This window comes from Poecile atricapillus, chromosome 26 (assembly GCF_030490865.1).
Source record: "Poecile atricapillus isolate bPoeAtr1 chromosome 26, bPoeAtr1.hap1, whole genome shotgun sequence".
Classification (NCBI taxonomy): Eukaryota; Metazoa; Chordata; class Aves; order Passeriformes; family Paridae; genus Poecile; species Poecile atricapillus.
Window position 1 is genome coordinate 4,184,888 of NC_081274.1, and position 25,269 is coordinate 4,210,156.

Below are 25,269 nucleotides of genomic sequence, written 5' to 3' on the forward strand. Positions count from 1 at the left end.
TGGTTGCTGCAGTTGGCACTCTGTTCTCTGTGGCTTATTCGGGGTATTTTTTAACCCACTTGGCACGTAAGTTGAGGTTTTCCCTCGGTGCAGCATCTGTGGCTTTGGGCTTGCTGTGTGCTTTCTGTTCTTCCACTGGAACGGAGTTGACTCTGTAACCAAATTGCCATGAGGACACGGTTGGTTTGGGAGAGCTCCTGCCAGCAGCTGCAGCTGAAAAAGGGGGTGTCTGCAGCCAGTGGGGCGTGCACAGCATTTGCAATGAGGCCTGAGGGGGTTCTGTTCCCTCAAGCGGGGAGTCTGTGGCAGCAGAGCCTGGAACTCCCTCCGTTTGCTGCTCCAGCCAAGAGCTGACACAGCCCAGTCTTTTGTGCTGCTCTCTTGCTTGCTGTGTGAAGGGCCTGTGGCTCCTGGAGGGATGCTGTGAAAGCAAAATGCTCTCTCAGGCTTGCCTTGCTCATTTCCCACCACAGGCAGTTTTTTCCTAACAACATCTGGTTCATGTTCCCTCTCCCGTTGCAGGGCACCTCACGCGTGGATCCCGAGCAGCTCCTCCTTCAGTGAGTGGCAAAGGAAGCTTTGGTGTTCAGAATTGTGCAGCGAGTTGTGAGCTCAGCGTGTGGTAGCTGAGTGCCAGCCTGGGAGGCTGAAGGAAAGTTCCTGTCAGTGTCTTTGCAGCAGCAGCAGCAGCAGCATCAAAGAGATCCCTGGCAGTTTTCTCTGTTTCTGCTGAAGAGCTTTTGAAGAGCTGCAGGACTGGCTTTGCAGGCAGAAGATTGCTTGCTGGCTTTAGCCATGGTGGAATATGGAATTCCCAGCAATAAGTGGCAATGTCAACTTTTGCCCATTGTTAGTTTGAACAGCTCTGAACCCTATTTCTGCTTAGTGCAGCTGGATGTGTAGCTGAGGATAAAGAAGGTGATAACTGAGATAGAACTTCCCGTCCCTCACGCTCCCGTCTGTCCACAGGGCACCAAAGCAGCATCAGCTCCTCCTCTGGCTCCCTCTGCTTGCAAAGAGGAGGCCAAAGAGGAGGAAGAGAGCAGTGAACTTCCCACTGTTCTGGGAGACGAGGGCGAACACCCCGCGGTTTGGGAATACAACGGCGAGGCTCCCGCGGTGTGTGACAAGGACAGTGGACATCTCCCGGTGTGGGATGAGGACGGTGGATGTCCCCTGGTGTGGGATGAGAATGGCCAAGCTCCCATGGCAAGTGACGAGGATGATGGCAATCTCCCAGTGTGGGATGAGGACAGAGGACATCCTGTGGCTTGGGAAGAGGAGGGAGAACATCTTCCAGCATGGGAAGTCGACGGAGAACATCCCGCAGCTTGGAAAGATGATGATGAACATGCAGCATTTTGGGAAGAGGACGAGGAGCCTGCACTGCTTTGGGAAGAGGATGGAGAACCTCCCTCTGCTCCTGAAGAGGATACTGAAGCTCCCTGTGCTGCAGGATCCTGGGCTGAACATTCTGACAGCAGCACAGCCCTGCAGTCAGAGGGGAGAGGGGAGTGGAGCCTGATGCAGCTGAGTACGTCTGCTCTGTTCCTGTGTGCCAGAGCAGGGTGCTGTGTGTGTGTCTCAGCATCAGCTGCACCCAGTGTTGCTCTGCAGCTGAATGGCACAGGGTCATTTATTGTCCTTCCCCAGCTGAGAGCAAGGGGCTCCCGGCCCCAGGGAGTGGGGCTGCATTCTGGCTCTCATCTGAGAGGGAGCATCTTCCACATGGTTTCTTTCAGGGAACACCGTGAGCTTGGGGGAGCCTGCCGAGAAATACCTGGAACTGGAGCAGATTGGCCAAGGGTAAGTGCAAGGCAGTTACTTCTGCACAAGCAGGGCCCAGGTATTTTGCTGGTGCAGGATCCTGTGAGAAGTCAGGAGAGCCCCAAACCCCTTCAGACACTGGGGTACGATGCTGCTGTCTCTCAGTGCTGATCAGAATTGATAACTGTGGGCAGAAGGCACCGTCAAAGGCCCCTGAGGCTGGCAGTGTCCTGTCTGCAGCAAGGAGCGGCACCTGGAAGATCTTCTGTCCCTGGAATTGGATTGCCTAAAAGAGCAACTCACCATGAGGTGACTGTGACCGTCAGAAAACAGTTCTCAAGAAGATTTCTTTCAAATATTTTGTTTCAAAAATTATCCATCAGTCAGGATTATCAACATAATGGTTTAGAAACAGAAACCAGAGATGAACTAATGAGTGCTCTTTTCAGCACAGGTAGCAGACCCCATACATTCAGTAACAGACACAGAGCTGCTGCACTCGAGGGGAAAATGCATCACCTGCCTGCTGGCAGGGCCCTTGGGGATCCTGCAGGTCTCAGGCAGGAAATATATAAAGGATGAAATACATTCTTTTCCAGTTCTTTACACACCCATCCCCCACCTCAGGGTTTGAACTGAAGGAATTCAGCGTGGACATTTGGGATTTCCTCCAGCCCTTTTCCTTCGTGTTGGGCCTCAGTTTTCTCTTGCACACCTTGCATGGCAGAGGGCTGGTGGCTGCTGTGCTGTTGTTTGAAGGGTGGATGCACTCGGGTGTTTTGTGAACGCTGCAGGCAGCAGAGATCTCCTGTCTGGGCTGGCTTTCACTGCCAGGGTCTAAAGCTCTGCTTCTTTCTTCTCTGCTGTTTTGTCTCCAGGGCTTTTGGAACCGTTTCCAAAGGACTCGACAGGGCCACTGGAGGAGAGGTCAGTGTCAACACGCCCAGCACGTCTGGCAGCTCTCGAGGCCTTTCCCCTCTGCTGGGAGCTGTGGCTGGAGCTGTGGGGCCCAGCAGAGCTTTCCTGCACAGGCTGCTCCTCTGAAGGCAGAGCAGTGTCAGCCTGCAGAGCACAGCTGGGACAGACTTGGTCCTTCTGAAGTGCCCAAAGGAAGGCAAGGAGGGCAGCGGTGGCTGTCAGAGCAGGACACGCTGGCTTGGTCTTCATGTCTGAAAGTGTGAATGCATCAGCTGCTGGAGACTGAGGCCCAATTTACCTTCATCCCAGCCTTGGACAGGAACACTATTTAGCAGTTTTATCATCCTGAGTTTCATCAGGATACCTCAAGGCCTAATTAAGGAGAGATCCTGCTTGGGCTCAGTTTGGGGTTTTAGTCCTACTGCAGCTGTTCCCACAGAGACAGGGAGAGAAATGAGAAGATGGATGTCTAGAGCAAAGCTCTCTCCTAAACCCTGCAGCTGTGTTTGGGTCTGGTGTCAGTGGCAGCTGGGACAGGGATTATCTGAGCAATGGATGTGCACGTTTGCTTTGTTGTGCTATCCCAAACAGGGCAGGGACATTTGAAATCATGGCCAAATGCCATAGAATTGCTAAAGGGTTCCCAGCTGTTTTGCTCTGTGTGCACAGAAACAGAATTACCTCCTGCTTGCAAAATGTGCTGGAATAATAATCCTGAGAGTGCTGAGGCCATTTGAGAAGACTGTAGGTGCAGAGAATGTTGTTAGAGCTCTGAGGCTGACAGCTGAGGCACCATTTCTGCAGAGTTTACAGAGCCAAATGTCTCTGGCCATGAGTCCTGTAACAGCCCCCAGCGAGCAGAGCAATGGGCTGTGGGAATGGCACTTGCTGAGCTCTGGTGTCCCATCCCAAGGCAGTTTGGCACAGCCCGGCTCGGTCGCTCCAAAAAGACTCGCTCCGTGTTTGCTGTGGCCTCCTGCCACAGACTCCTCCAGTTCAAGGTCTGCAATGTCCCTTCAGGTGGCCATCAAGAAAATGAGTCTCAGAGGGCAGAACAGGGAACGAGCTGTGAATGAGGTCGTGGTCCTGAAGGACAAGAAGAACCCCAACATTGTCAACTCTCTGGACAGGTGAGTGCTTCAGGTCTTCTCCCGTGCACGGCCCCTGCGTTCATCTTTCCTGGCATCCCCAGTCTGAAGCCTGTTCTGAAAATGCCTGACCCGGCCATATCTTCCCAGAACAACAGCCTGGCACTTCACTCCTTCCATGTGCTTTTGTTGCTTTGCTTTGGCTTTTTCTTCAAGTTGACCCCATTTGCTGTGTTTTACAGCAAGTGCTGATAAACCCTGGTAGAAATTATTTTCCTTGGCTTCTTCTTCCCAGCCCTTTCCCATTGCTACAGGTGCCAGGAAGACCAGGTTCTTGTTTCCAGAAATGCCTCATTTGTCCATTTTTCAATGGCCTTGCCTGTTTCTGAAGGGACTTTTTGCAAGATTTTCCAAGCATTTGACTGCTTTTGTCCCAAGTGCTGCATGGCCTCCTCCCCTGGATAACTCTGGAAGTTGTGTTGCCTTGTTCCAGAGGGAATGGTGGAAATGGTGAGTTCAGATGCTGAAGCAGCTGGGGGCAAGTGTTGTGGTTCCACATTGAGCTGGGCTGTTGCTAAAGTGCATTTTTCACCTGCTTGCCATCTAAGGCCTCTCCTTTCTCCCGGGTGCCTCCTTCTCCTTTAGCCTGTGCAGATTCCAAGGCCTGTGCAGCCTGGCAGGAATGTCTCTCCATCTGATTCTGTCCTCATTGACAAGTGACCTGGGAACAAAACTCCACTCCAGGCTTTTCCCTGGGGGAATTGAGCAATGCACATTCATCTCAAGGGTGCCATTGTTTTCCTCTTCCAGCTTCCTTGTTGATGGAGATCTCTGGCTGGTGATGGAATACATGGATGGAGGAACTTTGCAGGACGTTGTCAGACAGACACGCATGGCTGAAGGAGAGATGGCAGCTGTCAGTCAGGAGGTGAGGGATCCTGCTTGTGCTTCCCATGGCTGGGACACCATGGTCCTTCCAAAGAGGCTGTGAGAACAGAGTGGCTCCATGCTCAGGCCTTTGTTTCTGTGTTGTTTTTATGAGCTGGAGAGGAAAGAGCCTCTGAAGTGAACTGCCTGCAAATATCACTGCATTTCTACTCTATTTTTGTCCTCTTTCCAGCTGTTGTGGTGCTCTTTGTCTTTTTTGGATCTGATTTGCTGTTCTCAGCTTTGCCTTGAACCTTTTGCCTGGAGCTTGTCTGCATTGCACTCCTGGGCTGTCACAGCAAAGTTGCTGCTGGCAGAATTCTAAACTGTCCTTTCTTGTGTGATATATTCCAGACATTGATTTATTCCCTCGTGTTTCTTGTTGTCTCTCAGTGTCTGCAGGGCCTGGATTTCCTCCATTCCATCCGGGTGATCCACAGAGATCTGAAGAGCTCCAACATCCTTCTGGGAATGGACGGCTCTGTCAAGCTGGGTGGGTGTTCCTGGCCAGGCACGGCGCTCCCGGGGTGCGGCTGTGGGGCTGCTTCCCAGTGAGGGCCAGAGCCCCACAAGTGCTGCTGGTGGCACTGCCCGGCCCCTGCTGCCAGCTGAGAGCGGCTGCCCCGTGCAGAGAGCTCAGGAGAGGAGCAGGGTGTCAGGAGTGCCTTTGCTCTGGGTATGGCCCTCCCAGAGGGGCAGGAGTTGCAATCTAAAGCTTCAAAGGAAATCAGTAAAAGCCAAGCATGAAAGCTGAGGGCTTCTTTAAGGGTCCAGTTCCATCTTTCCTTGCCTCCAGCCCCGAGGACTTTTCCAGCTGGATTCAGCACTGCATTCTGAGACTGAGAGTGGGGAATCTTTGTGCTTGGTTTCCTCATTGCAGCTGCCTTTGACAGTGCTTGTTTCTGTCCTCAGCTGATTTTGGCCTCTGCGCTCAGCTCAGCCCTGAGCAGGACCAGTGCAGCTCCATGGTGGGCACTGCTCACTGGATGGCCCCAGAAGTTGTGACCAGTTCTCCTTACGGCCCCAAGGTGGACATCTGGTCCTTTGGCATTGTGACCATCGAGATGGTGGAAGGAGAACCTCCTTACTTCCAGCAAACGGGGGCCATGGTAAGAGGCAAATTCTCCAGGCTTTGCAGAGGCCTGTGAGCACAGGGTGACCCTGCACTGGGAGGAGCAGCTGGAGGTTTCTGCACATCGGGAAGGGAATTCCCACAGCACCTGAGCCTGAACACAGACAAATATTCTGCAGTCTCCAGCAACAATTTGCTTTGGGATTTAAGTTGTTGCAGCTCTTGTGAGGATGACCCAAATACATGAAGCAAGTGCATCAGCTCTAATGTTGTCTTGTAGAAAACCCCAAACCGACCCCAACACCCACACCCAAACCCAACAAGTTTTCTGAAGGAGTTTCTAAAAGAGGTTTTGTGAGGTGATCTCCCCCCTGGCTCTTCTCACTGGGAAACTTGTCTAAAACATGAAGATGATTGTTTAACATCCCCACAGTCTAACATATTTCTTTCCTAGTCCAAGCTACTTTCTCTGTGTCACCAAGCCTGAGCTTTCAGCCACACAAACCTGCTGTTCCTTGCCTGGCAGTTTCTGGGATGGGGCATCAGGAATGCTTTTACTTGAGTGTCAGTGGCACTGCAGAGATGCATTTGATGTAAGAATCCCTTCAAATAACACAGGCAGACCACATTCACTCTTGAAAATGGCCTGTAAAGCTGGTGTCCATATTTGGAGAAGCAAAATGGGCTATTTCTGATGGAGGTTCCTACTGACAAAGTCAGCCAATGCAATCGGCTCTGAAGGCAAGATCATTTGGATGTTGCAATGGCTGTGGCTGCACCAGGGTTTGGGTTTTTTGATTGCCCCAGAAAAATGAGCTGTGAGCAGCAGCAGCAGCATCTCTGCCAGGGAGGAAAGTGCCCGGGGAGCTGGGGCAGAGCAAGCGGGCTGGATGTGAGCACTTGTGGGTGTGGAGGAAGCTGTCAGAGCGCTGTGTTTGCTTTTCCTGCAGGCTCGCGCTCTGATCCGGCAGAACGGGACCCCGCAGCTGCAGGAGCCCAGGCGCCTGTCGGCTCTGCTGCGGGACTTCCTCGAGTGCAGCCTGGAGCCGGACGAGGAGCGGCGCTACTCTGCCCAGGAGCTGCTGCAGGTGAATGCCAAGCGGCTGCGGGGGAAACGGCAGCGCCAGGGAGGGCTTTTCTTGTGGGGCCCCCCTCCCATCATCTCCACTCCCGCTGCTTTTCACACGCAAAGCAAGCAGAATCCTCGCCTGCTTTGGCTTGGCAGGCTCCTGTCGAGCTCATCTGGACCTGGTGCCCCGCCACAAGCGGGGACATCTTCAAGCACATCAGGTGGCTCAGAGCCCTGCCTGACCTGAGCCTGGATGTTTCCAGGGAGGAGGCACCTCCCACATCCCTGGGCTCCCTCTGTCAGGGTTTCCTCACTCTCCTGCTACAGCAATTCTTCTTGAGATCTAATCTGAGCCTGCTTCCCTCTCTTGACTTTCAAACCATTCCCCTTTGTCCTGTAGCAACAGAGCCTGTGAGGAACTTGACTCTGGAAAGTAACAGTTCATTTCTTTCTTTTTTATCCTTTGGGCAGCACCCATTTTTATCATCAGCCAAGCCTCTCTCCAGCCTGACCCCTCTGATCACTGCAGCAAAGCAACTGAGGGAGCAGAAGAGGACATGAAGCACAGGAGGACATCTTTTCGTTTTAGTAGTTAGGACAAGTAGTTAGTAATGTTAATTAGCACTGTTAGTTAGTTAGGGTAGTTAGTACTGCTAGTTAGTTAGGGTAGTTAGGACAGCCTGTTTGTTATGGCAGTTCTTTGAATAAAATCTCTGTTAAAGCTCAAGTCCCTTGAGGTGTCCTGTCCTTCTCCCGCTGTGACTCAGCTGCCCGAAGCACTGCGAGGGGAGAGCGGGCCCAGCCTCGCCCAGAGCTGAGCCCCAGCAGAGCCTGGCAGAGCCCAGAGCAGCCTCGGCATCTGCAGAGTCAGCCTGGAAGGAGGCGCTTGGAGCCTTCTGGGCTGCAGCCGGCTCTTGCTTACAAACTGTGTGCGCTGGAAAATGCCTCTGGTTCTGCGGGAGGGCAGAAGGGGCCCGGGGAAGGCCCAAGTGCTCCATGCAAGGGAAAAACCTGCCCTGTGTTTGTGATAAATAACTATGTTGTTGTTGACCTTCGCTAGTATGTGTTGGCTTTTGCAAATTATTATAATCACAATGATTTTGATATAGCACAGTTTGTAATCACTTTTACCTGCTTTTGATATAGTAGTGTTATAAATGACTTTCAAATTTCCAAACAATCAAATTTAATTAATTGATAATATAGTTTAATAAATTGGATACAATATAATGAAAGAATACAATTTATTAAAAGAATACAATTTAGTATAAAGAGATACAATTTAGTAGATATATTCAGTTATATATATATATTTATAAATTATATATATGTGAATATAATTGGCCAGTGGTTACAAATGGTTAAGGCATAAGCAAAAACGATCCGGGTATGGGGGGAGCTTCTCGCCCCACCTCAGGTACGAAACAAAGCACTTCAAGCTAAACTTATATACTGTATGCTTATACATATTCATTAATGTTTCCCATAAGTTTCCTCCTATTTCCGATTTTTCTGACCATTTATCTTCTAAACTACATTCTGTACCTTAATTTTGATGTGTAACATCTGCAAAGGGGTATATCTGCTTTGTAACACTGATTCTTGATCGTTTCTAATAATAACTTTAATAACAGTTACAATTTAGTTAGCACGAATCAATTCCATTTATTACACTGGGAATGGGGAACCCCTGCACTTCCATTTCTGGGTGAATCCCCCTTCCTGGGCACAGAGACCCCCTTGAACGTTCATTTCAGGGCACTGGGACCCCCTGGTACCCCCTTCCCCAGCCCCAAAAACCCCTGCACTCCCTTATCTGGAACCTGGAATCCCCTGAACCCCCATTCTCGGGAATGGAAACCTCCCTGAACCCCCATTTCTGGGCACCAGGACCCCCCTGAACCTCCATTTTCATACACCGGGACCCCTTGAACCCCAGAACAGAGGAAGGGACCCCCATGAACTCCCATTCCGCTGCAGCAGGACCCCCGTGCACCCCTGTATCCAGGACTGGAACCCTCCCAAACCCTCCATCCTCACACCCTGGGACCCCCCTGCAGCCGAGCCAGGGACCGGCCAAAATGAGAATGGATCCCCCAAAACCACAGCTCTTCCTTTTAATCAGAAATGGGGGAGATGTTGTGGTATGTTTTTGTTTAATTTAAAGTTTGAAGCTGTTTGTATAAGTGGTTTGTTCTGTTACCCCCCTGCTTTGTTGGTTTAACCCAAAGTTATCTCCTCCCCTGCCCTGCCCATCATTGTATCCCAACCCCTTTTTCCAGCACCTTCCCTATCAATCTTGTCCACCCTGCCCCTTGTTCCCAAATGTTCCCTGTCAATCCTGCCTTATGCCAACCCCCTGCTTGGACGTCCCCTTTGGAAATCCCCTAATCCACAGCACCCCATTGGTCCATGTGTCCTATTCCCCTCCCCAGGATATCCCTCACTGGTTGAAGTTTTGTATCCACCCCTGGACCCTCCCCATATATAAATTGCTGTACACTTGTATTCTGTGTCTTCTGCTCCTGGTGCTGCTGGAAACCGCCCCCGGCAATGCGGGCTCAGCTCCAGCTGCCAGGTGGAGCACGTCAGCCTGGAGCACCCCCTGAGCCGGCACTGGGGCACGGCCCGGCCCCCACAGCGCCGGGGGCAGCGGGGGAGGCACTGGGGGGGCCCAGAGGGGGATTGGAATGTGCTGGGAGGAACTGGGAAGGAGTTTATGGTAGTCTGGTTTAAACTGGGAGAGGGGTCTGGGGGTCTACAATTGCTGAGAAGGGGATTAAAGGATGTTGGGGAGGGTGGGATGAGGTTCTGGGGGTCCTGGTGGACACTGGGAGGGAGTTTGGGGGCGCTGGGTGTCACTGGGAGGGATTTGAGTGAGCCTGGAGGAGCTGGAAGGAGATTGGGGATTGGAAAGCAGGGATTGGGATGAGGTTGGTTGAGCTGGGAAGAGACTGGGAGGGTTCCTGATGAGTCCTGGTGGGGCTGGAAGGGACTGGGAGAGGGTTTGGGGGTCCTGGGGCAGTGGGGAGAAATTGGGAGGGGGCTGTGGGATCCTGAGAGGAACAGGAGGGGCTCTGGTGGGTCCTGGGGAGGCTGGGAAGAGACTGGCAGTGATTTACCAAAATAGCGATATTGATCTGGTATCAACATCAATCTGTTAATGGACAAAAAACCTCTCCAACAGTTTAAAGTTACAAAGTGGATGTTTAATCACAGCACTGGGCGAGTGCAGGAGTCACCCCCTTAATACACACTGCAAGTTGACAAAAGATTCCAGTGTCTATTTATTTACAAAAGTCTTGAATATCCAAAATATGAATACATATTAATACTAACACATATTCATAATGCTTAAGACCGACCATGCTCCACTTTGGATTAAAATGCACGGTAATGAGCTTAAAATGTCATTATGCCTGTGTGGTGGGCTCCCTAATTTGAGGAGGGGGTGGTTTTGGTGAGGAGGGGTCATCAAGAGATGAAGGAAAACCGCTCTTCCTCACTCTCACCTTTCTACCTTTACAATGGCTGACATTACAAATAACATTTGGTACAACTCCAGTTTCCTCCCTTGTGACTTTTAAATGGGTTTCCAGATGTAAGGTCTGTGATCTTCCTGAACCCGTTTATCAGTTTCTCTTTTCTCATTATAAGCACAGCTGAACAAACATACAATGAAAAGTAATTTTTTACCTCAGTCCGAGATTCATTATCTCAGATCCTGCTTCTCACTTAATCATTAACTCTAACTACTTCCAGCAAGGCCGATCTCTAGCCAAGATCCCTAATTTTTCTAAAATTCTTAATTTTTTAAAATTAGTGACTCCAAAGGAGGTTTCAGAGGGTCCTGGGTGGACTGGGGGAGACTGGGAGGGTCCTTGGAGGGGCTTGGGAGGTCTGTGAGAGGTTTTGGGGGTCCTGACCCCTGCAGACCCCCCAGGGATGCCATCAAACGCTGCCCACAGCAAGAGGCTGATGGGGATTGGAGTCTCCGTGTTGGGCTTCGTCTTCCTGGCACTGAGGTTCAGCTTCTGCCTGCGCAGGAAGGTGAGGGGGGGGTTCTGGGGATTGTGTCTCCCTCACCCAGAGTGTGTGCACTCCCCTCAGGGCCCCCAAGCCCAGTGTCACCCTTTTTTCTCTGCCCACAGAGCTCCTGAGGCTGCGGCAAAAGGTTCTCTAGGATTCAAAGTCAACAAATCCACTCTCCTCAAGGCATTCCCATTGTTGGTCTGTGTCCCAATGGATGTTTCTGCTCCTGTGTTCATCCAGGTGCCCACAGGGAGCCAGGAAGATGTGGAGCCTCCCAGCCAGGTGTCTCCCCAACACAGATCACCAGGACCACGGATCACCAGGGCTCTGCCCAACAGGGGTCACTGGGGATCATCCAACGCCCATCCTCCCATGGGGGATGGAGCTGGAGCAGCGCACGAAGCTCTTCCCGCACTCGGGGCACTCGCAGGGCTTCCCTTACTGGTGACTCCGTTGGTGTCGGGTCAAATGAGAGCTCCTTGAGAAGCTCTTCCCACACTGGGGACACTCGTAGGGCCTCTCCCCACTGTGGATGCGCCGGTGCCTGACAAGGGTGGAATTTTGCTTGAAGCCCTTCCCGCAGTCGGGGCAGCGGAAGGGCCTCTCCTCTGTGTGAATCTGCTCATGTCTGATGAGAGTGGAGCTGCTCTGAAACCTCTTCCCACACTTGGGACACTCGTAGGGCCTCTCCCCAGTGTGGATGTGCTGGTGTTTTCTCAGATCAGAGCTTCTCCCAAAGCTCTTCCCACATTCCAAGCAGGTGTAGGGTCGTTCCCCAGTGTGGATCACCTGGTGCCGGATGAGATGGTCTTTCTGGCTGAAGCTCTTCCCACACTTCCCACACTCATAGGGCTTTTCCCCATTGTGGATCCTCTGGTGTTTCCGCAGGCTGGAGCTCTGGCTGAAACTCTTCCCACATTCCCCACACTCGTAGGGCTTTTCCCCAGTGTGGATCACCTGGTGCCGGTGCAGGTTGGACCTGTAGCTGAGGCCCTTCCCACATTCCAAGCATTTGTGGGGCTTCTCCCCCAGCTCTGAGCTCCGTCTGGATCTTTGGCCACCTTCCTGGCACTGGGGAGATCTTTCCTCCTTGCAGCTCCCTGGGCTGGGTTTGCAGCCTCTCCTGGTGTGGCATCTCCAAAGCTTTTTCTCCTCCATCTGGCCACAGCTTGGGAAAATAAAATCCTGGTTTTGGGGAAAGAACAAGAGGAGAGCGCCTTGGGCTGGGGCCTCCTTCTTCCAAAGTTCATCTCAGGAAGTCATTGGGCATCTTGTGTCTGTAACAAACCAAAACACCAAGATTCAGCTCAAACATCCTCTGAACATCAAGAGACAGATCAAAAACTAATCGACCATCAAGATTCAGGCAAAACCCTCCTCCAGAATAGAAAGATTTAGCCCCTGCAAAAAAACAAAGCACCAACATTTAGCCCAATAAAGCTCAGAAACACCAAGATTCAGTCCCAGGAAAATCATGGATCCCCCTCCCCAGTCACCTGCTGACTGTGAGCAGGGCAACACTCCTGGGACTGCACACACAGGGAGAGTGGAACCTTGTGCTGCTTCCTCTTCCTGCTCCTCCTCCTCCTCCTGTGGCCCTACTCTTCCTCACACTCCTCTTCCCCCTTCTCCTGCACAATCGCATTTTTTCCTCCCATGTGCATCCTTTGACAATTTTGGTCTTCAGCCCTTCTTCTCCTTCCCCTCCCCTCCTGCCCCCAGGGCCCAGCACCCACTGCCGGCTCCCTCTTCCCCCCCAGTCCCACAGCATCCCACCGCAGGGGCACGGATGGAGCTGGGCCAGCTCGGCCTGGGGCAGCGCTGGGCTCTCGGCCGCTTCCGCCCGCACTCGCTCCCCACTGCAGCCGCTCCCGCCACCACAGCGCGGGGGGGCCCGGCCTTGGCGCTCCCCCCTCCCACCTCCCCAAATTCCCCTCAAGGGGGGCGCCAAGGCCCAGGGAGGTCACAGGTGGGATCCAGCTGGGACCACTGAGGGAAGAAAATGGAATGTTAGAAGGGCATCCGGGACAAAGGGATGATGACCCCAAAATATCTCTCAAGGGTCCCTTGGGAGCCTGTGGAGGTCGTTTGCACATTCTCCCAGAGGGAATTAAGGACATGGACACCCAGGGGGGCAAGAAGGGAAGTCCAGAAGGGATTTAGACAACAGGGGACGGATGATGTTGGAGTGCTGGGAAGGAATTGGCTGAAGGGGAGTGTGCAGGAATGTGCTTAAGGCAAGAAGCAGCAGGAGCAATCTATGGGGTAAGAAAAAGTGATGATGGAAAAGAAGAGAAAGAGAAAAATACTGAGGACTGGGATGTTTTTCAGAAGGGTCTTATCCTCAGAATTTGCCAGCTGACTCAGATGCTTTGTATCCCAGTTTTCCAGGACAGGAAAACAAGGAGGTCAGGATTTCAGGGGGTTTCTCTGAGCTGGGAGCAGCAGGAGCGGGCGCAGAGCTGCGGCACCGGGAGCACGGGCTGGGGGCCTGTGGGGAGCTGTGGGGCCGGGCCGGGGCTGTGGGGCAGCCGGGGCTCAGCGCCGGGCGCTGCCTGACCCCAGCACCCCCCGGGCAGGGCCGGCAGTGGCCCCCGGCCCCCAGGAGGCTGCGGGACGCCCCGGCCGCTGCCCGGCCCCGTGGAGCTGCCGGCCCTGCCCGCCGGGGGGGCCGCCTTTGGACACTGCGGCAGGACAGGGACCGGCTCTGGGATATGGGCTGGGGAGGGGAGCCTCAGCACAGCCAGCACCAGGAAGGAACAGCTCAGAAATGGGGATTAGACCGGCAAGGATCCACATGATCTTTTAAGCATTTTGTGCTGGGTCCCTGCAGAAAGGAAGGATTTTGCAGAAAGCTCAGCAGCTGCCACACGATGAGCACCCACAGGCACTGAGGGGGGCTGCAGCAGGGCCACAAGAAGCCCCTGCAGCACTTGCTCACAAAGGCTCAGCAGCTGAATGCAGCAAGGGATGAGCAAAAGGCCCAGCTGAAGGCAAAAGCCATGGCACAGTTCCTACAGCCCCTGAGGGATCAAGCCCAGGGCCCAAGGGGGCCCCAGCACCCAGGGGACACCCTCGGCCACAAGCACCTGGCACAGGCATTGCCCTCCTGGCCAGGGGACAGCCCACCCAAACAGCCCCTGGCAAGGAATCAGCCTTCCAGCTGCAGGGCACAAGGACACTGCAAGCACAGACAGGAGCACCCTCAGCACCAGCAAGTCCAGCCCTTGATGGACACGGATTCTTAGCGGTCTCACAGCTCCCATTCCACCAGGGACCCACCACACTGCAGCCCTTGGGAACATTCAGGGTGGCTCTGGATCCAGAGGAGACCTTTCCTGATGGACACAGGGGCCTCTCCATCCACTCAGAATATTACACCTAAAGGTGCTAGGGAATATTTTAATTATTAAGGCACTAAGTGGGAAAGATGAGTGGGTGTGTTTGATTCAGCCACTATTAGCAGATGTGGGGCATAGGTTTGAAATGCAGGAATTTTTATTTGCTCACAATTGTGGTTGTAATTTACTGGGAAGGGATTCGATGGCTAAATTGGGAATGCAAATTAATGTTGCAAAAGGTGATACAGAGGCTGGTTCTGTTGTACCTCTGGGTCAAATGTCTGGCAGAGCCTAGGCTGAAGTGAACCCACAAGTGTGGGCAGTCCCAGGGAAATTGGCAAAATTAGATATGGAGCCTCTCCAAATTTCCCTGAAGCAACCAGGACAAGAGGTGTCAAAAAGCAATCCCCTGTTCCAAGGGAGGGAAGGAAGGGCTCACAGCCTGTCTGGGAGTCCTGCTCAAGGCACGGCTTGGGGAGCCAGGGATGGCTCCCTAGAATGCTCCTATCCTGCCAAACAAGAAATCCAATGGAATCCACAGAATGCTGCAGGACCCAAGAAGAAGAAATGAGATGATGAAACCGAGGCACCCCACACTCTCAGATCCTTACACCATCCTCAACCAGGTGCCCTCCTCACACTGCTGCCATTCAGAACTTGATGCAAAAGATGCTTTCTGGGGATCTGCCCACTTCCACAGGATGCAAACAGAATTCTGCCCTGGGCTGGCAACAAGAGGTAGAAGGGAAAATGCTCAAGACATGGACGGTCCTTCTGCAGGGATGCACGGAAGCACCGGCCTGACTGGGGCAAGCCTTGCAGGAAATATCAAAGGAATTGACCTCACCCCCAGGGACTGGCTTAATGCAGGATGTGGATGACTTGATCCAGTCAGGAGGACAAGGAGAAGAGGTAGAGGAAGCCTCTGTGAAATGGCTTCATTTTCAGGCAAAAAAGCAGCTTTGAGTACCTGGAAAAAAAGGAAGAGCAAATGGTAGAGAAAATGGTTAAATATTTGGGACATTTTTTGACTGAGGGACTGTGGTGTATTGATTCAGAGAGGGTTCAGGCAATCTCAGAAATAATGTTTCCCAGGACAAAAATGGAGCTGGAACAATTCTTAGGATAACTAAGGAACTGCAGAAGCTGGACTGAAGATTCTTTGTTCTAGCCTGAGCATTGTGTGACTTTCTTAGCCCCAGATAGCCTCAATGTTATGGAGTGGACATAAGAAAGAGAAAAAAACTTAACAAAATGAAAAAAATAAAATGATTGATGCCCCAGCCATGGCTCTTCCAGACTCAGAAATCTGAATTGGAAGGGAATATTAAACAGGCCACCACTGAGCCTGCACTGAAGGCAACGCAGCAGCAGCCAGGGCTCCCCAGCGGGGGAAGCCCCTGGGCCTGCCCACAGATCCTCTGCTCAAATCCTCGGCCTGGCCACCCTCCTTTGCCATCTCCAGCCACTGCGGGACAATCCTTGCTCTCACTCTTGCAGCTTCAGCCCTTTCTGTGCCTGCCCTCGCCACAGCTGCTGGGGAAGGCACCGGGACAATTCCACTCTGCCTCTCAATTACACTCACACTCTGCCCTGCCTGGGATTAGCTGCTGCCAAAATAGACCAACTTTAAAATGGCTTCAAATCTTATTTACCTGGTCACACTAGGTTTCTCTTTGCCTAGGGGAAAGGAATTTTAATCTTTCTTTTCCACCACTCAGCAGAGATGTGTTTAACATCTCAACAGACTGCATAAAGGTAACAATTGAAAATTTAAATCGCTGGGAATGGGAGGATATAAAGTGTCTAAAGAAAAGGCACAAATTGCCCAACAGACTGTGATTTACCTGGGGTGTGAAATCTCACAAGGGCAATGTAAGCTGGGTACTAATCATATTCAAGCCATTTGTGCCATTCCAGAACCCCAGAACCTGCATGAGCTGTGAGTTTTCCTCAGGATGACAGTGTTGCCTGTGGATCACGGACTATGGACTAATTGCAAAACTCCTGTATGAAGCCCAGAAGACACAACCGCTTACCTGGGGCAAACCACAGAAGGAGGCCTTCCTCAAACTGAAGGAGGCATTGACAACAGCTCCGGTGTTAGAATTGCCTGATCTATCCAAAGATTTTCAGCTGTTTGTGCATGAAAGATCACACCCAGCACTGGGAGTGCTGACCCAACATTTGGGAAGCTGGAAAAGGCTGGTAGGCTGCTTTTCCAAACAACTTGACAACGTGAGTGCCCGATGGCCTTCATGCCTGCGGGCAGTTGCAGCCACTGTGATGCTGATCCAAGAAGCCAGGAAACTCACGATGGGTAGACACACAGATGTCTATGTGCCACACATGGTGACCACTGTTTTAGAACAAAAGGGGGCCATTGGCTATCCCCAAGCAGGATGATGAAATTCCAGGTAATCCTAACCGAGCAGGATGATGTCACACTAAAGACAGCTAACCTCTTGAATCCAGCTTTGTTCCTTACCAGCAAACACATCTGCCCAACGAGCAGAACTGGTTGCTTTAACCAGGGCATTAGAGATGAGTGAAGGGAACAAAGTAAATATCTGGACTGATTCAAAACATGCTTTTAGAGTGGTGCATGTACACAGGGCACTGTGGAAAGAAAGAGGACTGCTGTCTTCTCAAGGTACACACATTAAACATCAAGATGCAGTCCTGCAATTAATAAAAGCAGTACAAAAGCCTGAGCAAGTAACAATCATGCACTGTAAAGATTACCAATCAGGAAACTCCAAAATTCATGAGGGAAATTGGAAAGCAGACTGGACAGCCCGACAAGCTGCTCGAGAAGTACAAACTGCAATAGCATTGATACCTTTAAAGACTAATGTATCTCAATTCAATTTACCCCCAGAACCAAAATGTTCAATAAAAGATGTGAAATTGGGACGCTCACTGAATGCACAGAAGAATTCAGAAGGGTTGTATGTGACTACACAGGGACAAGAAGTGGTACCCCCTCGATAATGAGAGAAGTTCTACAAATTAAACATAACAAATGTCATTGGAGTGCAGAGGCACTGGTGAAATTGTTAAAACAAAGTTTAATTTCAGTACAGATGTCAACAATGGCAAAATCAGTAATATTAAAATGTGAAATTTGCTTAAAGAACAATCCAGTGGCTAGACAACAGGCACAATTAGGGAAAATTTGGGTAGGAGTAGAACCAGGAGATTATTGTCAAGTAGATTTTGTAGAATTACCAAGAACACGAGGATTCAAATATCTATTGGTAGGGGTTGACACATTTTCAGGATGGCCAGAAGCTCTTCCCTGTTGCACAAATCAAGCAAAGGAGACAGTCAAGTGGTTACTGCAAGAAATCACTCCAAGATTTGGGGTGTCTCTAGGAATATCATCAGATAGGGGCCCACATTTCACAGCCACAGGAGTGAGGGAGGTGAGTAGGTTGCTGGGAATAGCTTGGCATCTCCATACACCATGGAGACCCCAATCCAGTGGACAGGTAGAGAGGATGAATCAGACATTGAAGAGGCAAATCAGCAAAATATGCCAAGAGCCTAAATTGCAGTAGCCACAAGCTTTACCAATAGCACTGCTGAGGATTCAGATAAAGCCTAGAAGCGGGATGTCAGTCAGTCCTTATGAGATATTGGATGGGAAACCATATGAATCCCCTGAACCTAATCCAAATGTACATGTTACAGGGAAGCAAGAGGTGTAGAATTATGTTCTGTCTCTTGCAAAAGCTCGAGCTCGACTTCGGAGCACCCTTGTGTGGAACAGGCCGCTGACTCTTGAGAATCCAGTTCATGACATCCCCCCGGGAGATGAAGTGTACGTTAAAAGCTGGAACGAAGAACCATTAAAAGAAAGGTGGAATGGACCCTATCAGGTACTGTTAACTACCTTGACAGCAGTCAAAGGAGCTGGACTGGATCCCTGCATACATTACACCAGAGTGAAGAAGGTTTCCCCTGCACTGTGGACTGCACAAACTGTGGGGCCAACAAAGCTGCAGATAAAGCGGGTTTGATTGTTTCAAATGTCTAGGTTGCTAGTGACTGTAATGGTGATTATTTTATGGCCTTCACTACCATCAGTTGGAATCACTGTTACCTTGGGATGTGAAATGCAAAAGGATCAGCTGACAACTCTTCATTTTAGAATGAAGAGGGATGTGGGGGTGCAGCCAGAAACACAGGTGATAAAAGTCTCTAATAGTATTCAGGCAGAAAATGGGATGATTGCATTAATGAAAGATTTTGCCAACATGCAAAACAGCAGCAAAATAACTGCCTGTCTGCCAATACCAAAGGCAGCAGGAGACCAAATAAATTGGGGAATTATAACATCAAAATTTCCTGAAATACAAAAGAATAAAAATGAAAATGTGAGCTGTGTACTGCAAATAGATTACGAGTACCCAAATAAGACAGTGTTTGAAAATGCTGTGAAGCCAAAGTATTCATCTACATGGGATTGTCATGAAAATGGAGGAAAGTATGAACCAAAACTAGGCTGGTATGGGAGATTAGGGAATTATGGATGGTGTTATGAAAAGATAGGAAAGGTCATTAAAGAAAAGATTCCAGTGTTGAAGTGGAAGTGAGAAGGACAGGAAGGAAAAGATCGGGCTGAAGCTTGGGACAGTGCATGGTCAATGAGTGTGCTTCAGAAATTCCAATCTATGGCAGATAGCCCTTGGTGCATTAAGTGGGAAGGCTCTGAAAATGAAACAGATCCAGGGGTATGGAACACTGCAACCAGTAGTAGAATGGAGGCAGACAAAGTCAATTGGTGGGTATGGAACAAAACTTAGGACTGTACTTCTGATGATGAAGAAATAAAACAAATGCCACCACTAGTGGTAGCTCTGCAAATTGGATGTGCCTGCAGAGGAATCAAACATAAACAAGGGGAAATAAATGACAAGACAGGACAAGTGATCCAAAAGGTAATATGTAGCACAAGTACAATTCAGAGTCCAGGCCAATTTGGATGGGCAGCAAGCGATGGCACCTGGACAACACATTTGCCTGTAGGTGAAAAAGTAAAAGAGATTACTTTAGGCCTCCCCACCTTATGCCCAATTTGGAAAAGGTCCCCATTCAAGGGAGAGCATGAACTTCTGCAAATAAGGACGAGACAAGAAGTTCAGGAAAACAAAATTGAAGATAAAGAAAGATGGCAGGAACCCTCCAGTAGTGTAAAATTTGAGTGGGCCCTGGAATCCTTGTTTGGTCCAATAGCAAATTATAACAACAGAAAGATGTTGTACAAACTTACAGGTCAGGTAGAAAGAGATTGGCAAGAGTTACCAAAGAGGAATTTAGAGAGCTAAATGTACAATGACAAGCCACAACTAAAATGACCCTGCAAAACAGATTGGCTTTAGATATGTTATTGTTGAAAGAACACGGAGTATGTGTCCTAAAAGGACAAATTGATCACTGCTGCATCCACAGCCCAAATGGAACTGCAGATGTAGAACACGACATTAATCAATTAAAACAAATAGACCATGAAGCACAGAAAGAGAGGGAAGATCTAACCACAAGTTGGGTAGATAAAAGTTTTGAAGGGTTGGGATGGAATGTGAGCTCCTGGATCAAATCTATTCTTGAGAGTCTGATAATCCTACTAATTGTGTTCTTAGCAATCTGGTTAATCTGTGCAGTTCTGAAAGGAGAGATAAAGAAAAGAGTATCCTGGAACCAGAAGATAATAAAGGCACTGACACGGGACAGAGATCCACATCCACATTTGTCATCTCCAAGTCCTCCAGAGTGTAACAACGCTTACGACAACTGTGGATTCGAAGATGAACATCAAGTATAAACTCAGAAAAAGGACTGTATACAGTGAAAGCATTGCACTTATTATAGCAAAGTGAAATATATTGAATGTGGGGAAAAACGTTACTATGGGGTTAAATGTTTCTGAAAATGTTTCTTAAAATCATGTAGAGGTAGGCCACAAGAATGCTTGGTATTAGGGATGGTCTAGCAAGCTGAAATGTTTACGGTAATGAGAACTGGTACTTGGGGTCTCCAAGATACCCACCCAGAGATAAGATTCGGACATGTTCATGTAAGGATGAGTTAAGTCTCATGAAACAACATGGACAAAGTTAATGAAGCAATATTAATAAAGCAATATTCATAAGGTGGTTATAGTGATTACTGCTACAGCTGAAATTGTAGAAATATGTGCACTTTGGACAAAGACAATGGAGCTAGATTTGGGTTGCTGATACCCCCAGCTCCTGCACGCTTCAATAAAGCACCTGCACATAATCAGTCTGTGATTATGTGTGTTCCTGAACTCTAACAAAGACAGATCAAAAACTTCCAAAACACCAAAAATCTGATATATCCCCAAAATAGAAAGATTCAGCCCCCACAAAAAAAACAAAACTCCAACATTCAGCCCAATAAAGCTCAGAAACTCCAAGATTCAGCCCCGTGAAAATCGTGCATCTCCCTGCCCGGGCACTCACTGCATGGGGGGGTGAGGGGGGCAATGAGGCCGGGCCGGAGCAGGGGGTGCCTGAGAGAGGCCCCGAGCCCGGGGGAAGCCCCTGCAGAGCCATGGAAGTGGCTCCTGGCTGGACTCGGGGATCCCCCTGGCGATCCCCGCTGGAGCAGCCTGGTCCTGAGGGACTCTGGCCCCTGGCAGGGACCCCAGGCTGCAGCAGGACAAGGATTCCTGTCCCTCAGGGGGAGGCACTGACATGACCTGACTGTGACCCCCATCCCTGTGCCTCTGGGCGGGGAGGGGGACGGAGAGGGGCACAAAGTTAAGCCCGGGAAGGAGGGAGAGCTGGGGGGAAGATGGATTTCCGTAAGAATTACTTTGCTTCTCGTTTTCTTGTTCTGACATGTTGGATAATAAATTCAATTAATTTCCCCAAGTCAGGTGTGCTGTGCCCGTGACCAAGGATTGAACTGTCCCCACCCTCATCCAGACCCCCGAGCCTTTCCTTGTGTGTTCTGCTCCCCGCCCGGGGCAGGAAGGAGAGTCAGAGTTTTAGCCTCGCTCCGGCATAGCCCTGCTCCATCCCGGACTCACCCCCAGCTCGCAGCGCCCTCAGCTCCCGGGCACCCCGAGCTCCCGGCGCTTCAGCGCAGCGGCGCTTCCTTGGCCTCCTGCCCGGGCCGGGCCCAGCGCCGGGGCCGCTCCTCAGCCCAGGCTGCCGAGAAATGGCGGAGCTCAGCCCAAGGCAGGCGAGGCCGTGCCGTGTGCAGAGCCCGCCGCTGGCTGCGATTGGCTGCTTCTGCCGTCACTCGTGGCTCTGGCGCGCGCTGATTGGGCAGAGCGGGGACAAGCCCGGCCCCGCTGGCGCCCCCAGGGCGGCCGTGGGGCAGGAGAGCCGCCGTTGCCGGAGCGTCTGTGCGGGCCCGGCAGCGGCGGCAGCAGCGGCCGGAGCCCGGTGAGGCGGCGGCGGAGCTCGGAGGCGGCCCCAGCCATCGCAGGTGGGAGCCGCGCTCGGTTCTGCGGGGGCTCGGGGCTCGCTGCGGGCCCGGGAGGGGGCGGCAGGGGGCTGTGGCGGGTGGCTTGTGCCGTGGCCGGCCCGTGTTGGCCCTGGGCTGAGGGCGCTGCGGGAGCGGCTGCCCGCGGTCTCCTTGCCGCTGGGGCCTCGGCAGGAGGCGGTGGCGGAGCAGCGCTGGCTCGTCCCGCTTCGTGTCGGGAGGCCGGAGGTGGCTGCGCTGTGCCCGGGGCTGGGCGGGAAAATTCCCGGCGCCAGAGGTTTGTGTGGCCCAAGGAGCCAGAGGAGTGGTGTGCGAGTGACTTTATTGCTGCCCAAAGGGAGAGGCCATGGGCCATTTGCCGTGCGCTCTCTCCGGTTGTTGGAGGACGCGGCCTCGTTTTTGTCCTGATTTTCCCGGCCGCATGTCCCTGTCCCTTTGCCCAACACTGGCGGAGGTGCTTGGAAGGTTCAGCCTTCCCGATCCGCCTGCTGCATGTCCTTTTTGTATAACACCCGATATTCCTGGCTCTGTGAAGTGTTTGTTCTTCTGGAAGTTCAGGAATGTGTCGGGACTTGGTCTGAGCAGCAGTCCTTGTCAATTAGTAACATTTTTTGTAACTGGTGATTTCTCCCATTCCTTCCTTATGTACAAGTCCCTGGCTCTATCTCCAAGCAGATTCACTCATTGCCTGTGTTTTTTCTTCCTGGGTGTTCTTTGGTTTTGGGATTGCTCTCAGTGCCCTCATTCTCTGTCCTTTTGTAGCCGTTTGTGGCTCAGGAGGCCTGGCTGCCACCTGCATCCCCTTGCTCAGCTGCTGAATGAGCTGCACTCAGCAAGGTGTGGTGCATGGTAAAAAGATGAGAGTTGCTGTAGCACATGAGAGGAGAAACAGCATTTGTTTAACCCATGGTCTGCCGGGGAAGCACAAAACTGTGTCCCATTCCCATCCTTACCACGTTTGGACAAGTAGATGAGCTGCTTTTTTATTTCCTTTTTAATCTATTTTACTACTTTTCCATTGCTGTCTATTTGCCAAGAGTAGTTTGAGTTACTTAACTTTTCCACAAACTCTGCCTCGATTTTCTGCTAAAAGATAAAGTGATCCCATCCCATGGTGAAATGTTGTGTTCCTCATCTGAGTGGATTGGTGTGGGGGAAGGTCAGGAGCTGGAGCTGTGTGGTTGGTTATTATTTCAATGACATCCTGTTATCTAATTATGCCATTGAAATGTTAAATGGTTTCTCTGGTAGCTGATATGAATTCATCAGGGTTCCCAGGGTCTGGTCCATGGTATTGCAGGATTTGTTCTGGTGGTCGTTCATCTTTTCCCCAGTTTTGGGTGCTCCCTCCTGATATGCAAAATAAAAAGAACTCTATAACTCGCAGAGTAGTTATAAGAGTAGGTATGAATTTATTCAGCGCTGAGATGCATGGGGGATATCTCCTCCAAAAAGCATGCACACCTTATTGATCTGGTTTTCTCTTTTTATCTTTTACAGACTAGGTTTACAAGATATGCCTAAAACATAATCTTTTTGTAACTCTGCTTGTCCTCACTTCATATTACATTTAACTCCATGCCCCTTTCGTTCCTCTGGCCACCTTTTGGAACTTTAAATCTGTTATTTCCGGCATAGGGTCTGAAGAATCTCCTTTATCTTGTGGTGCCTTTGTCTTTGCATCTTGTTTGTGTATTCTGGCTCCTTATCTTATCTTGCAGTCTGACTCTTTTCTTGTTCTTGTGGATCAGCGTGTCAGGGTATGGTTTTGTCAAACCCCTCTTTTAGTCAAGCATTTCTTTGTGTTTATTTCCTAATTTTTAATTTCTGTTTCACTCCAGCCAGGGCTGCATCAATTGTCAGCTTTTCTCTCATTAAATCATCACATTCTTGGAATTCCCAACTGATTTCTCTGAACTTGTGGTGGCAAATAAAGCACAGTGGATTTATTTATGGTACACCCTATATAACATAGACAGAGACAGCACATGTTGGAGTGGGGACAGGGATGATTCCCCCCAATTTGTTTTAGTGCAGTTTTCACAACATTCTCCATTTTCTGTTTTCCTTTGCAGCTTAACCAATTTCTGCTGCAGAGTCTGATATCCTCACAATGGGCTGTGCCTTTATCTGTGCAAATTCCATCTGTGCAAGCAGGCAGAGCTTGGGCTGAGGGGCAGAGGGAATCATTCCAATTCCTCCTGCAGGCAGGAAACCCCTGGGCAATTGTGCAGGCTTTGGGCTATCAGTGTTAATTTGCATTTCTAAAGCTCCTCTCTTGGCTACCTTGAACAAAGCTTCTCTTCCAGGGCAGACATCCCATCACTCACACGTGGCCCCCACTGATCTGCTATTTCTTTTTTTAAACAGTATTTTATTAACTATTTATGTGTTAAACCGCCAACTTTAAAGCTGTTCTAGTTTTCAAAGTGCAGCTTAAACGTGAACATTGAAAAACTCATACCATCATTTTGTCATCACTAAGAGTCACGTACAAATAAAAACAAAAATGAGAAAGCAATCAAGTGTTTTCTTTACCTTCTCCTAGGACTAAAAAGTGATTCTCACACCACTGGCCCAAACAGAACCGACAATATAGTACTAAAATTACTATGAAAATTTATTCTAACGGTGTAATCTTCACTGAAACTGTGAAAAGCAAATACTTTGCACAATGTCTTTAGAGAAATAAGGTGTTACTTGATTCTGGCCAGGATGTGCAACAGGAATAATTTCTTGCACACTTAGGCTGGGTGTGCAGAGAAAATCATTCCATGACACATGAGTTTGACTAGATTTTTCTAAATTTATACAGTCTGACCCAATAGAAATCCCTTGGTTTAATGTTCATTGGTTTGAAGGTGTGGAGTTGTTAGGATTTGGTTTCCTGTTGCAGCCGGATTTCTGTGCCTGTGATGTGAATTAGGTGGGCACTCCTGGATTTCCTGCTCAGCCTTTTCCAGACCAGGTGTCTCCAGCTGTGCCTGGGGCAGTGTCTGGGGGAGATGTTGGTTGATGTTTGCTGCTGGGTGTTGATGTTTTGTTGATGGTCGTTATCTTGGGGGGGAATCTTTTGGACTATTCCCAGTCTGTTGAGATGTTAATTTTATCTCTGCTGAGTGGTGGAAAAGAAGGATTAAAATTCCTTTCCCGGAGGAACAGGCAAACCATGTCCCTTTAGAGAAATAAGATTTGAAGCCATTTTAAAGTTGGTCTATTTTGGCAGCAGCTAATCCCAGGCAGGGCAGAGTGTGAGTGGAATTGAGAGGCAGAGTGGAATTGTCCCGGTGCCTTCCCCAGCAGCTGTGGCGAGGGCAGGCACAGAAAGGGCTGAAGCTGCAAGAGTGAGAGCAAGGATTGTCCCGCAGTGGCTGGAGATGGCAAAGGAGGGTGGCCAGGCCGAGGATTTGAGCAGAGGATCTGTGGGCAGGCCCAGGGGCTTCCCCCGCTGGGGAGCCCTGGCTGCTGCTGCGTTGCCTTCAGTGCAGGCTCAGTGGTGGCCTGTTTAATATTCCCTTGCAATTCAGATTTCTGAGTCTGGAAGAGCCATGGCTGGGGCATCAATCATTTTATTTTTTCATTTTGTTAAGT

General features: G+C 50.4%; 2 pseudogenes; one reads left to right on the plus strand and one right to left on the minus strand.

Annotated features, from left to right (window-relative positions):
* Positions 1-25,269, plus strand: part of LOC131588452 (zinc finger protein 208-like) — a 443,404-nt pseudogene that overhangs the window by 280,780 nt on the left and 137,355 nt on the right.
* On the minus strand, positions 11,124-21,527 carry LOC131588592 (zinc finger protein 239-like; annotated as a pseudogene).